Source organism: Mesoplodon mirus (genome assembly GCF_964341445.2).
Source record: "Mesoplodon mirus genome assembly, chromosome: 17".
In the NCBI taxonomy this organism is placed as follows: domain Eukaryota; kingdom Metazoa; phylum Chordata; class Mammalia; order Artiodactyla; family Ziphiidae; genus Mesoplodon; species Mesoplodon mirus.
In genome coordinates, this window is record NC_138993.1 from 30203807 (window position 1) to 30217201 (window position 13395).

Genomic DNA, 13395 nt, shown 5'->3' on the forward strand with positions numbered 1-13395 from the left:
AGGTCCACATCCAGTGGTGTGTTTTGAGGTGTCTGTGACCTTATTATGTTGTTAGGCAGATCTCTGCTAATGGGTGGTATTGTGTTCATGTCTTGCTAGTTGTTTGGCATAGGGTGTCCAGCACTGTAGCTTGAAGATCGTTGACTGGAACTTGGTTTTAGCATTGAGATGGAGACCTCTGGGAGATCTTTCGCTGTTTGATATTACATGTGGTTGGGAGGACTCTGGTGGACCAATATCCTGAACACGGCTCTCCCCCATCAAGGCACTGGGCTAACACACAGCTGGAGCATGAAAACCCTGTCTGCCACATGGCTCAGAAGAAAAGTGAGAGAAAAAGAAAGAAAGAAAGAAAAAGAAAATAAAGTTATTAAAGTAAAAATAATTATTAAAAATAAAAATATTAAAAAGTAATTAAAAAGAAAGAAGGAAAGAAGATAACAACCAATCCAAAAAACAAATCCACCAATGATAACTAGCACTAAAAACTATACTAACAAAAAAAAAAAGAAAAAAAAAAGAAAAGCTGACAGACAGAACCCTAGGACAAATGGTTAAAGCAAAGCTATACAGACAAATCACACAAAGAAGCATCCACATACACACTCACAAAAAGAGAAAAAGGAAGAATATATATATCTATATATAAAAAAATAAAAAAGGAAGAGAGAAACCAAATTAATAAACAAGTCTACCAATGATAATAAACTGTATATACTAAACTAAGGTAAACATAAGACCAGAAACAAATTAGATGTAGAAAGCAAACCCGAAGTGTACAATTTCTCCCAAAATCCACCGGTCAATATTGGGATGATTCTTTGTCTATTCAGGTATTCCAGAGTTACTGAGGACCTCAGGTTGGTTGTCGAGATTTAATCCATTCCTCCTGAGGCTGCTGGGAGACATTTCCCTTTCTTTTCTTTGCTCACACAGCTCCTGGGGTTCAGCTTTGGATTTGTCTCTGCCTCTGCGAGTATGTCGCCTGAGGGAGTCTGTTCTTCACTCAGACAGGATGGGGTTAAAGTAGCAGCTGATTGGGAACTCTGGCTCACTCAGGCCAGGAGAAGGGAGGGGTCTGGAATGCTGGGCGAGCCTGCGGTGGCAGAAGGCAGCTTGACGTTTTAACAGACTGAGGCGTGCTGTTTGTTCTCCTGGTGAAGTTGTCCCTGGATTACTGCACCCTGGCAGTGGTGGGCTGCACAGGCTCCTGGGAGGGGAGGTTTGTATAGTGACCTGTGCTTGCACACAGGCCTCTTGGTGGCTGCAGCAGCAGCCTTAACATTTCATGCTCATCTCTGGTGTCTTCTCTAATAGCTGCGGGTCACATCCATCTCTGGGGTTCGTTTAGGCGGTGTTCTGAATCTCCTCTCCTCACACACCCCAAAACAATGGTCTATTGCCTCTTAGGCAGTTCCAGACATTTTCCCGGACTCCCTTCTGGCTAGCTCTGGTGCACTAGCCTTCTTCAGGCTGTGTTCATGCAGTCAACCCCAGTCCCCTCTCTGGGATCTGTCCTAGGAAGACAGATCTCCAGCTCCCAACCCCCCACCCAGCCTGGAGTGTGAGCAGAGAAGCCTCTCAGGCTGGTGAGTGCTGGTCGGCACTGATCCTCTGTGCAGGAGTCTCTCTGCTTTGCCCTCTGCACCCCTGTTTTTGTGCTGTCCTCCATGGCTCTGAAGCTTCCCCTCCGCCACCCCACACCTCTGCCAGTGAAGGGCTGTCCTAGTGTGTGGAAACCCTTCCTCCTTCATGGCTCCCTCCCAGAGGTGCAAGTCCCTTCCCTATTCTTTTATCTCTATTTTTTCTGTTTTCTTTTACCCTACCCAAGTACGTGGGGAATTTCTTGCCTTTTGGGAAGTCTGAGGTCTTCTGTCAGTGTTCAGTAGGTGTTCTGTAGGAGTTGTTCCACATGTAGATGTATTTCTGATGTATTTGTGTGGAGGAAGGTGATCTCCACATCTTAGTCCTCTGCCATCTTGAGGGTCTCTCATATGATTAGTTCTCACTAGCCCTCATAATCTTTGAAAATACATATCACATATAAAATATAAGTGTATAAATTAGTTACTACATATATAAAATAAAATTAAACATAGTATATTTGCAATAAGTTAATGAGAAATCATTATTTAACGCTAGGATAAGGAGAATTTTTACCTTACTTTTTTCGGTGTATATTTTCTTCAGAAAGAGGAAAGAGTCAAAGATGAAAAACTCATATTTTCATCTCTCCATCTCTCTTAAGACAGAGTCAAAAGGAAACAATATAAACAGAACATTTATAGTTTACAAAAGAAGAGTTTAAAAGCCTTATTTTATTATCTGGAAAATTGAAAATATACCAGGGTGTAAGTGAAAGCAAAGAATATCAAGAAAAATCATAGTATGAAGGATTTCATGATCTGTTATCCTTTGGCTCTTTTTCCTCTTATTTTTGTTTTATGTGTCTGTGTTGGGGAGGGGCTGGCAGGGGAGTTGTTTGCTTGCATTTTCATCCTGGGGCCTGTTGGGTAGAATTAGATCTGTACAACATGAAGTGTACAAATACAATGATACACATATAAGTATTTTTTCCCTGCTTGTCACATGCTGAATAAAGGCTGTTCCTTGGAGACTTACTCTACCTAGTTTCCTTAGCCTAGTGTCAAAACTATAATTCTTAAACATAATGATGAATTTGAAATCTGTAACTCTGCTGAAACTTGCTTTGTTCTCTTAGATGCTTAGGACCTATGCCATACTTCCAAGGAGATGTATGGCTTAAAGCTTACCATTGTCTCATACTCATTAAAGTATGACATGCATGTTTAAAATATACTTCAAGTTTTCTTTTTATTTTGTCTTTTTTTTTTCAGGTTTGGGATATCAAATCATCTTTAATAATAAGTGACCCAAATTTTATTCATTCTTAAAGTAAAATAAGAAAGAAATAATATTTTTTAAATATTGAAAGACAAGATGTTATTGAGCATTTTGTTTTTTACTACAGGCATACCTCATTTTCTTGCACTTTGCTTTATTGCACTATGCAGATATTTTGTTTTTTACAAATTGAAATTTTGTGTCAACCCTGTGATAAGCAAGTCTGTCGATGTCATTTTTCCAATAACATTTGCTTACTTTGTGTCTCCGTGTCACATTTTGGTAATTCTCACAATATTTCAAACATTTTCATTATTATTATATTTGTTACAGTGATCTGTGCTCAGTGATCTTTGATGTTACTATTGCAAAGCGGTTATGACTTATCGAATGATCAGATAATGGTTAGCATTTTTTAATCAATAATGTATTTTTAATTAAGGTAGCTACACTGCTTTTTTAGGTATAATACTATTGCACACAACAGATGACAGTGTAGTGTAAACATAACTTTCATATGCACTGGAAAACAAAACATCTGTATGAATCGCTTTATTGTGATACTCACTTTATTTGGGTGGTCTGGAACTGAACCCACAATATATCTGATGTATGCTTTTATTAACATGAAAATGTATTAAAAGTATTTCAGAAAAAATACTTGCACTCAAAACAGTTAAATAGTTCTTTTAATTAAAAAAAATTAAAAGGGTATTAGTTTCACAGCAAAACTGAGGGTAATGTACAAAGATTCCCCATATACTCCCTGTTCCCCTACATGTTTAGCCTCCCCACAGCCAACATGCTGCGACCCCCCCACACACAGCTTGGTACATTTGTTACAATTGGACATTGTTGGTTGATGGTTACATTAACACATCCTAATCACCCAAAGTCTGTGGTTTAAATTACAGTTCACTGATGCACATCCTATAGGTTTTGACAAATGTATAATGACATGTATTTATAACTGTGGTGTCATATGGAGTACTTCACCCTAAAAATCATCTGTGCATCTATTTATCCTTCCCCTCCCCAAACCCTGGCAGCCACTGATCTTTTTACTGTCTCCATAGTTTTGCTTTTTCCAGAATGTCATATAGTTGGAATCATTAAGTATGTAGCCTTTGCAGATTGCCTTCTTTCACTTGGTATTATGTATTTAATTTTCTTCCAAGTTTCCTTCCTTTTTATGACTTGATAGCTCATTGCTCTTTAGTTCTAGATAATATTAAATTGTCTGGATGTCTCAGAATTTATTTGTCCATGCACCTATTGAAGGACATCTTGGTTGTTTCCAAGCTTTGGCAATTATGAATAAAGTTGCCATAAACATCCATCTGCAGGACTTGTGTGGGATACAGTTAAATTCTACATATCACATAATCAGCCAAGTAGCTTTGTTTCATTATAGCAAACAACCAATTTGAATGACTTAAAATGTCTACATATTGAAACCTTTATAATTTTTTATTAGTGTCTGTTCAAAGAAAATAATTAGCAAACAACGTTGGCCATGTATCTAGAGTGCCTGTATAAACTCACTAGATTTAACAAATAATTATAGACACTTCATTTATTTTACTAACAAAGAGAAACTTGACCAGAACTGTGTTGTTGGATTCTCAATGTTTTTTACGATCATGTGGATTCAGTATTAAGATTTCTGTGGTTTGTTTGTTTATTTCCAAGTTTCTAGACCCATTGTTTATTAGAAGTCTCCATAGTTAACAAAAAAAAATAGTGAAAGATGACAAATAGTCTACGACATCTGCACTTTTGAACAACCAGTGGCATAAATTATTTCAGTTAGTAGCTCATAATTCAGAGAAGGTTGGAGGCCGTGAGTACATACTTGTTCTTATAATATGACTATTCGTTTCTTAATATATGTCAAATATAATAAGAAATGACATTTTTCATTTAACACTTATTTTCCAGAAAGTCCATGAGAGGGTCACTAACACACTTATTAGTATCTTCATTATTCCTAATTATAAAAGAATACATGTGCTTCTTGGAAAATGTACAAAAATATGAACATTTATAAAAAGGTTATTTTATTTATTAAAAATCCAACAGATAAAATGTTGTTAAGTTTCACTGTTCCATTCTTTGATTCCCATCATTACAATTTTTTACTTATTTCTATATTCTGAACACTTCTGAATAAGACACATTTTGATCTGTGTAAAGTATGAATCTCACTTTTATTCCAGTTGAATTTTTTAAGTTAATCTCACTTTTAAATTTTCATTTTGACTAAATGTATTAAAACTTTATCTAAAGTTAAACCTACTCCTGCCTAAAAATAAACTAAAAAGATTTATTTGTCCCTGAGGGCTGAAACACAGGGAAGATCCAGTTACCAAGTCATGCAGTCCAGAAGGTGGTTATTTTTCTTAGGGTTCCTGTTATAAGGATAAACTTCTGACAATATCACACAGTATGCAACGTCTTAATCTAGTCTAACACTGACATTTCCAAATTCATGTTTCACAGTTTCCAATAAGAACTTTGCAATTCAGTCTTATTACACTTCTAGAGAATGATGTTTTTTCCAACACTGTACCCTACAATATTATTTCCCACATTTTTCTTCAGTGAATTCATAAGAAATGCTGTCTTATATTGTCCATAGTTGGTACAGTGAGTTACCTGATACAAAGGAAAAGCATGACCTGTCATAGAGAATTCACATCATAAATATCTGTGAAATGAATGAAAGCAGCATAATACTCTTAGAAGTGTTTCCTGAAGAAGGGAGATTGATTTAGATGTTTTTCTTCAATATTACTTCCTGCAAATGTCTATTACAGAATTTATCTTTTATCATAATCACTGAAGTTCCTTTTCTGTCTCAAATAATCTGACTTCTTTAGATCAGGGATTACAGTGGATGGCAAAGCCATAAGATAGTGAGGTAAGTAACAGTGGGGGCAATCTAGTGAAAGCAATCTAGAAATACTTAGTCAATAGTATTAGCATGACTTGGTGAGCAATTAGACATAGAAAAAAAATCTAACATAATTCTGTGGTTTTGGCCTTCAATGACTATCAGTTAAAGGGTAAATTTAGAAAGACAGCCATATTTGCAATGATAAAAATAATCAATTCAATTTGGAACAATAATGGGTTTGAAATGTCTATTAGGTATTGTGTATTTGAATTTAAAATTCAGTAGAGAAATCTAGACTGAAATTTAATATTCATCCAAAGTACAGTTGATAGCTGAAGCCATAAAATTAGAAAAGGTCACTAAGAGAGCAGATAGTATGAAATTAGAGCTACAGATGAACACTGAATATTTCCCCATTTAAAAAAGAGGAAAAATATGACTCAGGGAAGAAGATTTTATTAGCAAAGACATTATTACATATAAGCATTAAAAAATTATCCTGAAACCAGGTACATATTGATGGAAATTGATTCATCTCAGTAAAAATTTATTCTTAACTAGTTGGAATTCCAGTCCTGCTGTGTGGCTAGAAGAAGGTAGGGTATCTGTGAATAATATTAATAACTACCACAGTTCCTTTTTCTGTTTATCAAATATTCAATTCACTCTCATTTACAAATAGAAATCCCTCCCAACCCTGTCCAAGAAAGACAATCCAAAAGTCCCAGCTAGCCATAGCATTAAGATCAATATTCAGGGTGTTAATAACCTTTTATAAAAGATGATGGATGTTAATCTCTGGATAGTTCCTTTTGTGGGTCCTCTTGAGAATTATGGACAAAAAGACAAGTTATCTGTTTCACACAGTCAATTTACAGTGGCTAGATAGGGTCAGAATAATAACAGTAAACACACACACAGAAAGGAGAAGAACGGGAGACACATAATAGTAATGTCAACTACTCAGCCGTTAAAAAGGATGAAATAATGCTATTTGTGGCAACATGGATGGACCTGGACATTATCCTACTAAGTGAAGTAAGTCAGACAGAGAAAGACAAATATCATATGATATCGTGGAATCAAAAAAAAGATACAAATAAACTTATTTACAAAACAGAAACAGACCCACAGATTTAGAAAATGAACTTTTGGTTACCTGCAGGGAAAGGTGTGGTGGAGGTGAGGATAGATTGGGAGTTTGGGATTGGCATGTACACACTGCTGTATTTAAATCAGATAACCACCAAGACCTACGGTAAAAAGAAAAAAAAAATCTTGCATCCTTAGCATACATTGGTAAGGGCCACCCACTCTGGGTAAGAGGAATGATTTATGACTGGGCTCAGTTCTGCTCCCTGAGAGGGATGGTTCTCAGTTCATTGTTCTAGAAGCTTTTTCCTTTCTTATCATCCTCCATTTCCATAACTTAATTGAGTATTGTGGACCATAGCCTCCTTGAGAACTGAACTTCCTTCTGCCTATAGAAGACTGAGGACCTGATAATTGTTTTGTCCCACTCCCCCAAAGTCACAAACTTTTAGTTTAGGCTAGTGCTTCTTTGAAAGAATGACTCTAAAACATGTAGTTGGCTTCTATCTACTTGATGTCAGTCACCATAATGTGTCTACATGTTATCCTTTAACGAACATACTTCTTAACTTTGCCATCATTTTCTTGCATTCTCTTCTCCACCCTCACCTGAACTCTCTTTCTCTCATACACTCAAAATAATTGCAATTACTTTGTTTTATTAAGCTTTCATGGAAGAGGAATAGCTTTTCTCTCTTTTGTCTAAATGAAAAGATTTACTAAGTGCCACCTTAGCTATTCACAATCTTTTAATAATGAGTAAAAGGGCAAGCACTGTTTGGACCCCCTGCATCTAAGCTGTCTTTTATAAATGTTTCAATTTTAATATTTTACTGTTTGACATTGGATACACTTGTATTTTCCAAATCTTCAAGTTCCTAAATTTTTCACTTTTTTTTTTTTCTTTTCCACCTGGAAATGTTCAGTTCTTTTTGAAATAATCTCTTTCTTTTAAGATCTGGTAAAATCCACCCAATGGTGTTTAGCACCCATTACTAACATTCTGTTTTCCAACCTCTGCTCTTAAATCAACATTATTTACCTCCCAAATTATGATGGAAGACTTGTTAATAATAATTTCACCATTGCCTAACCTGGATCACTTTCCTTCAAGATTTAATATCATTTTCCTTGTCACCCACAGCAGGGACACTAAGCCAATGACATAAAAATATTTGTATTGACAGTACTCTGCGTCTGGGTTGCAGTTTCTATATCAGCCATATCAGCCCTGATTATGCTATGCAATTTTTTAAAAATTCAGAAACTTTTAGTTTATTTTGAAAAACCCCTTGAAATATGAGAAGATGAAAGTGCCGCAATTAACTTTTTCCTTGAAGTTGCAAACTAGAATGTACAAATTCCATATTAAAAAAAAAAGTCTCAAAGAATTTCAAGGATTTAAAACAAAAATGACTCAAGGTTAACAAATCTTTGTGTAAGTCAAGTGGTTTCTTACTTTTCTCTCTAAATAAAAATGAAGGAGGAACAAATTAAGTTACCAGTGATAAATCATTATAAATGATGTTTAGTAATAGGTCATTGTATACTTTTGGGAATAAATTAAAAAGTACTTTATGAAGTGAAAGTTTGAGCCAAACCTTCCTTCTAGATGAGTGCATGACTTCAGAGGGAAAATCAAATCCACTCTAGCTCCACAGTGATCTGTAAGGTGCTGCACATAGCTGATGCAATTGCTTTGAGTTCCCTCTGAAAGCTACCTGCCTGTGCTCCAAGTTGTGTGCCCATTGTAGATGCCTTGAAACCTAATCCATCAGTAACTTTATTTTTTCTTGGAAGAATGTCCACAAGTTGAACTTTGAATACATGGAAAATTTGCTTTATTGAGAGCCAGGAATTCCCTTTATGGCCTTCATTGTTTACCTTTTAGATTCTAAAATAGATTAATACCACTAATATTTTAAGGCTTTTTAAAAGTACTGTGGTAAAAATTAATTAATTAATTAATTAAAAAATAAAAGTACTGTGGTTTGTAGACACAGATGATAATATTTATATACCTTCTCAGTCTTCTTCCCATTTTATTGCACTTCTACACTGAGCTTGAATAAAGATAAATGGTACCTGATGGTCAATAGTGTTTTTACATGTGACATTGTAAATCTACCTCCTTGATGAGCTAATCTGGTAACCAAAAAAAGGCACCTTGGGAAAAGTCACCTGAAATTAGCATTGTACAATGACTAGATTAGTTATTATTTGTATATAATGCATGCTAGGTAATTACAAATATTCAAATACCATTTATGAGACATGTTTGCAAATCACTTAATGAAGCCACCTTACCTTTTCATAGTCATTTAACTTCTCTCTCTCTCTTTTTTTTTTTAAACTGACATCTGCTTAGATTTTTATTGAGTTAAGTATAAAGGCCCAGTTAATCAACTCCTTAAATTGGTTAAGGCAGGATACTTGAACTACATTAACAGGATTTAAAAAGTGGTTGGTCTTTTAGTAGTTCTCTGGTAATGACACATGCACACACACACATACACAAATTGGTAGAGTACTCTGGATATAGGATTTCCCCGCATAATCTTATATAATGTGCTGTTCACAATCTGTAATATTTTGAAAACTATGTAAATTGGACATGACGAAATTAGAGATGTCTGATAAACTTTTATAAAATATTTGGGAACTTCAGCTGTAGTCCCGAAAAGGATCAATTTTAAACTATAAAGAAGGAAAATTCATATAAAATCACAACAGACTTAACAGACATCTTTGAAAAAAAGATCAAATTGCAACTCAATTTTCTACTTTTTCAAATATGACCGAGAAAAAAAGTACAAGTAGTAATGTCTGCATTAAAAGAAAAACAAACAAACAAAAAAAAACTATTAACCAAGAGGACTTGGGGAAGAAAGAAAAAGTGTACAGTATCATTGCACTCCATGAATGTGCAGAATTCCAAAATATGCCAGTACTGAAAAAGAGTCTTACACTGAGGTTTTCCAAGAGGTACAAAGAGCCTGCCAAGAAAGCATCTGGTCTGTACGAACAGATTGCTGTCTTCAGTACAGGTCTTCATAATGTCAGTCACGCTGCTCTTGCAAAAATCCCTTAATGTAAAAGAACTTGCAGTGCTTATAGGTGGGGCTATGGTCGATGGTGTGAGATTGAATCCATATGCACACTGAGTTTCATTTCATTGTCAAGAATTTGAACAAGCTGTTGCATGGATGGAAGGTGACCAGATTCCAGCTTAGACCACACAGGTACATCATTCAAAGTTATCTCAAATGCACCTGTTGAATACACTGGTTCTCAACCATGTTGCTGAAGAAAAAGACCATTATACATACATAGACCTTATTTTCTTGGCCCCACTGCTAGATGCTAGGAGCCTGCATGCCAAAGAAAGCAAAAGGATCCTTGCCAACAATTATTAAGCCTATTAATACTAACTTGAGGACTGACACTAAAGATGCTATGTGTTTATATATTGGTTGAGGGAGGTAATTCTCTCCTTCAGTGTGGATGTCTGGGTACCGCTGGCTAATAATCCACACGTACTCCTCAAACACCCACCTATAACCTCAGGAAACACAAATCTGGAACTTGAGCAGCGGCCCCATGGCGTACTGCATCTTTAATCTCTCGCCAGGCACGCCACCCAGGTTGGCGGAGGCATCGCTCCGGACCACCGCCGACGCTGCCACTAGGAGAAGTAGCAGAAACCTCATCTTAAACGAGCCAACCACTTCGGCAGCCCTCAGACTGAGACTGCAGCCAGCCCAAGGCAGAGCCGGAGACGGGAGCCATTTAACTTTTCTTTGCTGTTTATCATCAGTAGCTTTCTTTACACTCATAATAGTTTCATGAGATATAAGGGACAATTTGTTATATTACTGATCTGAGTGGTAGCAAAGCTGAAACACAATTAAGTTCCATAGATGATTCAAGGCCACATGGCTGCTTGGAAGAAAATGTTGTCCTTTTATTTGTTCTTCATAATAGATTAAGTTTTTCTTTGGATATATAATTGCTCATAAGTTAAAATACAGTTGTAAAAATGAAATATATGTACAACATATATATATATATATATATATATATATATATATATATATATATATACATACATACATATATATATATAATATACCACAGAAAAATTTTAATGTTTAAATTACTGCCCTTTATTTTAAATTGGGATCTCCATGAAGGCAAATACTTTTGGGGAAACTGTCTTCCACAATTAAAGTAGAATAATTGGAGAGGTTCTAAGTTAATATTATTATTAATATAATATTTTGTAATATTAAAGTTTTTCAAATTTATAACCTCATGATAGCCCACAATGAGCCTCACCTCCCTATATTAATGTGCTTGTGTAGTCTTATCTCACACCAGATGACAAATACAGTATTGTAACATGTGTACCTAATAAAATATTGAAGAAATAATGGAGTCAAACTTCCAAGTCTAGGTCATAGAAAACACTGCAGTTTTTGTCTCGCTCTTAGCTTATTTGCTCTCGAATAAGCCAGCAACCATGTAGTGAGGGCATTCAAGTTACCACTATGGAGAGGGCCACATGGTAAGAAACTGAAGCCTTCTGTCTACAGACAGAACTGAGTCTTCCTTTCAAAAGACATTGAATGGCAGCTTCCCTGTTGGCGCAGTAGTTAAGAATCTCCCTGCCAATGCAAGGGACACGGGTTCGAGCCCTGGTCCGGGAAGATCCCACATGCTGCAGAGCAACTAAGCCCGTGCACCACAACTACTGAGCCTGAGCTTTAGACCCTGCAAGCCACAACTACTGAAGCCTGCGCTCCTAGAGCCTGTGCTCCACAACAAGAGAAGCCCCGGCAATGAGAAGCCCGTGCACCACAATGAAGAGTAACCCCCACTCACCGCAACTAGAGAAAGCCCGCACACAGCAACGAAGACCCAACACAGCCATAAATAAATAAATTTATTTTAAAAAAAGAAGACAATGAATGGGTTATCCTGGAAGAGACTCTTCTTGTTCAAATGTTGGCTTCAGATAACTTCAGCCCAAACCCACATGTCGATGGTGACATCCTGAGAGAACCTGAACCTGAATCACTTGGATAAACTGCTTCTGAATTCCTGACCCTCAGAATCTATAAGATAACAAATGTTTGTTGTTTTCATTTTCTATGTTTCAGAGTAATTAATTATGCAACTATAGATAAATACAGATAATTCTAATATGCCTCAGAAACCCCAGATTTCACTAGATAGGCATTATTACAATTACTGTCATTACAGGAAGGATGTTACTTAAGTGTAGAAAAAGAGAACCTAAGAAAAACTGGAGGTGACTGAGAAAGGGAACATTATGGGAGATGATCTTGAAGAACAAAAGCAGATGAAAATGGAGTAAGGAAAGAGAAATTCCAAGCAAAGCTAACAAAATATATGTATCCACAAAACAATATAAAGGTATGGTCACTACAGGAAATCTGAAGAAGTTCCTTGCAGTGGACAACGATTGTGTTGCTGGTGTGGATGAAGTAGTTGATGAACCTGGAGAGGCAAGTAAATGAATAATAATAAAGGGCCTCTCTTTTGTGGAAGGCAAGCTAAGAACTAGAATTTTAACCTAAAGGATCTGAGTAGTCACTAAAGGCTTCTAAGTAGGAGAATAAGAAAAGTTAAAAATGAAAGCCAAGCAGATTGCTATAAGTCCAGCAATAAATGACAAAGTTGAATTTAAAAAGTAGCAGTGGTTATGGAGAAAAATAAACTGATTGCAAAAATACAAAGAAAATACTTCTAATGGGACTCAGCAAAATTTTAATTTGTGATTGAAGGAGAGCTGAGGCTGTATCAAATCTTTGCAATCCCATACTCATAACTTTTCAATGTCTTTCCATTGAATACATTATAAAGGGAGACAAGGACATTTTTCACTTGCACCTATTAGCTTTTATATTCTCTTTTCTTGCTCCCCATTACCCATTTTCCTTTATTACATCCTGAAACCACCCTAACAGATGTCACACCTCTCTGCATACTCATCAGACAGTACATTTCTCAAGGGAACAAAACACATATCATTTTCCATTTTCCTTTTTTAAGAAATTCTAGAACTACATAGATAATTGGTAATCAAAATATTTGGTTAACTGATGTATACTAAATTAAAACTCGTGTTTATGCTTTGAATTTCCAAGTAGATAACCAAGTTATTTACTAGGATAGAGAATTTTGGAAAACACATAGATTTGCAGGGATGGGATTTTTAATCTTGAAGTGCTTGTGAAATATCTAGAGTGAGTCATTAGAGGATTAGTTTATACTGAGTGATAAATTAAAAGGGACAAAGAAAGTTTCATGAGGAATAACTCAAAGGAGTATAGGTAGCTACTCAGAAATAGGAAGAAAATCAAGGAGTACTCTTATAGAAGCAAAAGATGAAGACAATCTTTAGAGACAAGAGATAATAACAGTGAAAAGTAAAACTAATATTTATTGTGCAATTGCTATGTGCCAGACACCGTATTATGTGTCTTACATGTATTATCTTATTTAATAGCCAT

At 35.8% G+C, this 13395-nt stretch overlaps 1 pseudogene across 1 annotated transcript; it reads right to left on the minus strand.

The window, feature by feature from the left end:
- Window positions 1-9792: 9792 nt before the first annotated feature.
- LOC309792719 (thioredoxin reductase-like selenoprotein T) lies at window positions 9793-10566 on the minus strand (annotated as a pseudogene). Its single transcript has one exon. The product of its transcript is annotated as a thioredoxin reductase-like selenoprotein T (transcript).
- Window positions 10567-13395: the final 2829 nt, after the last annotated feature.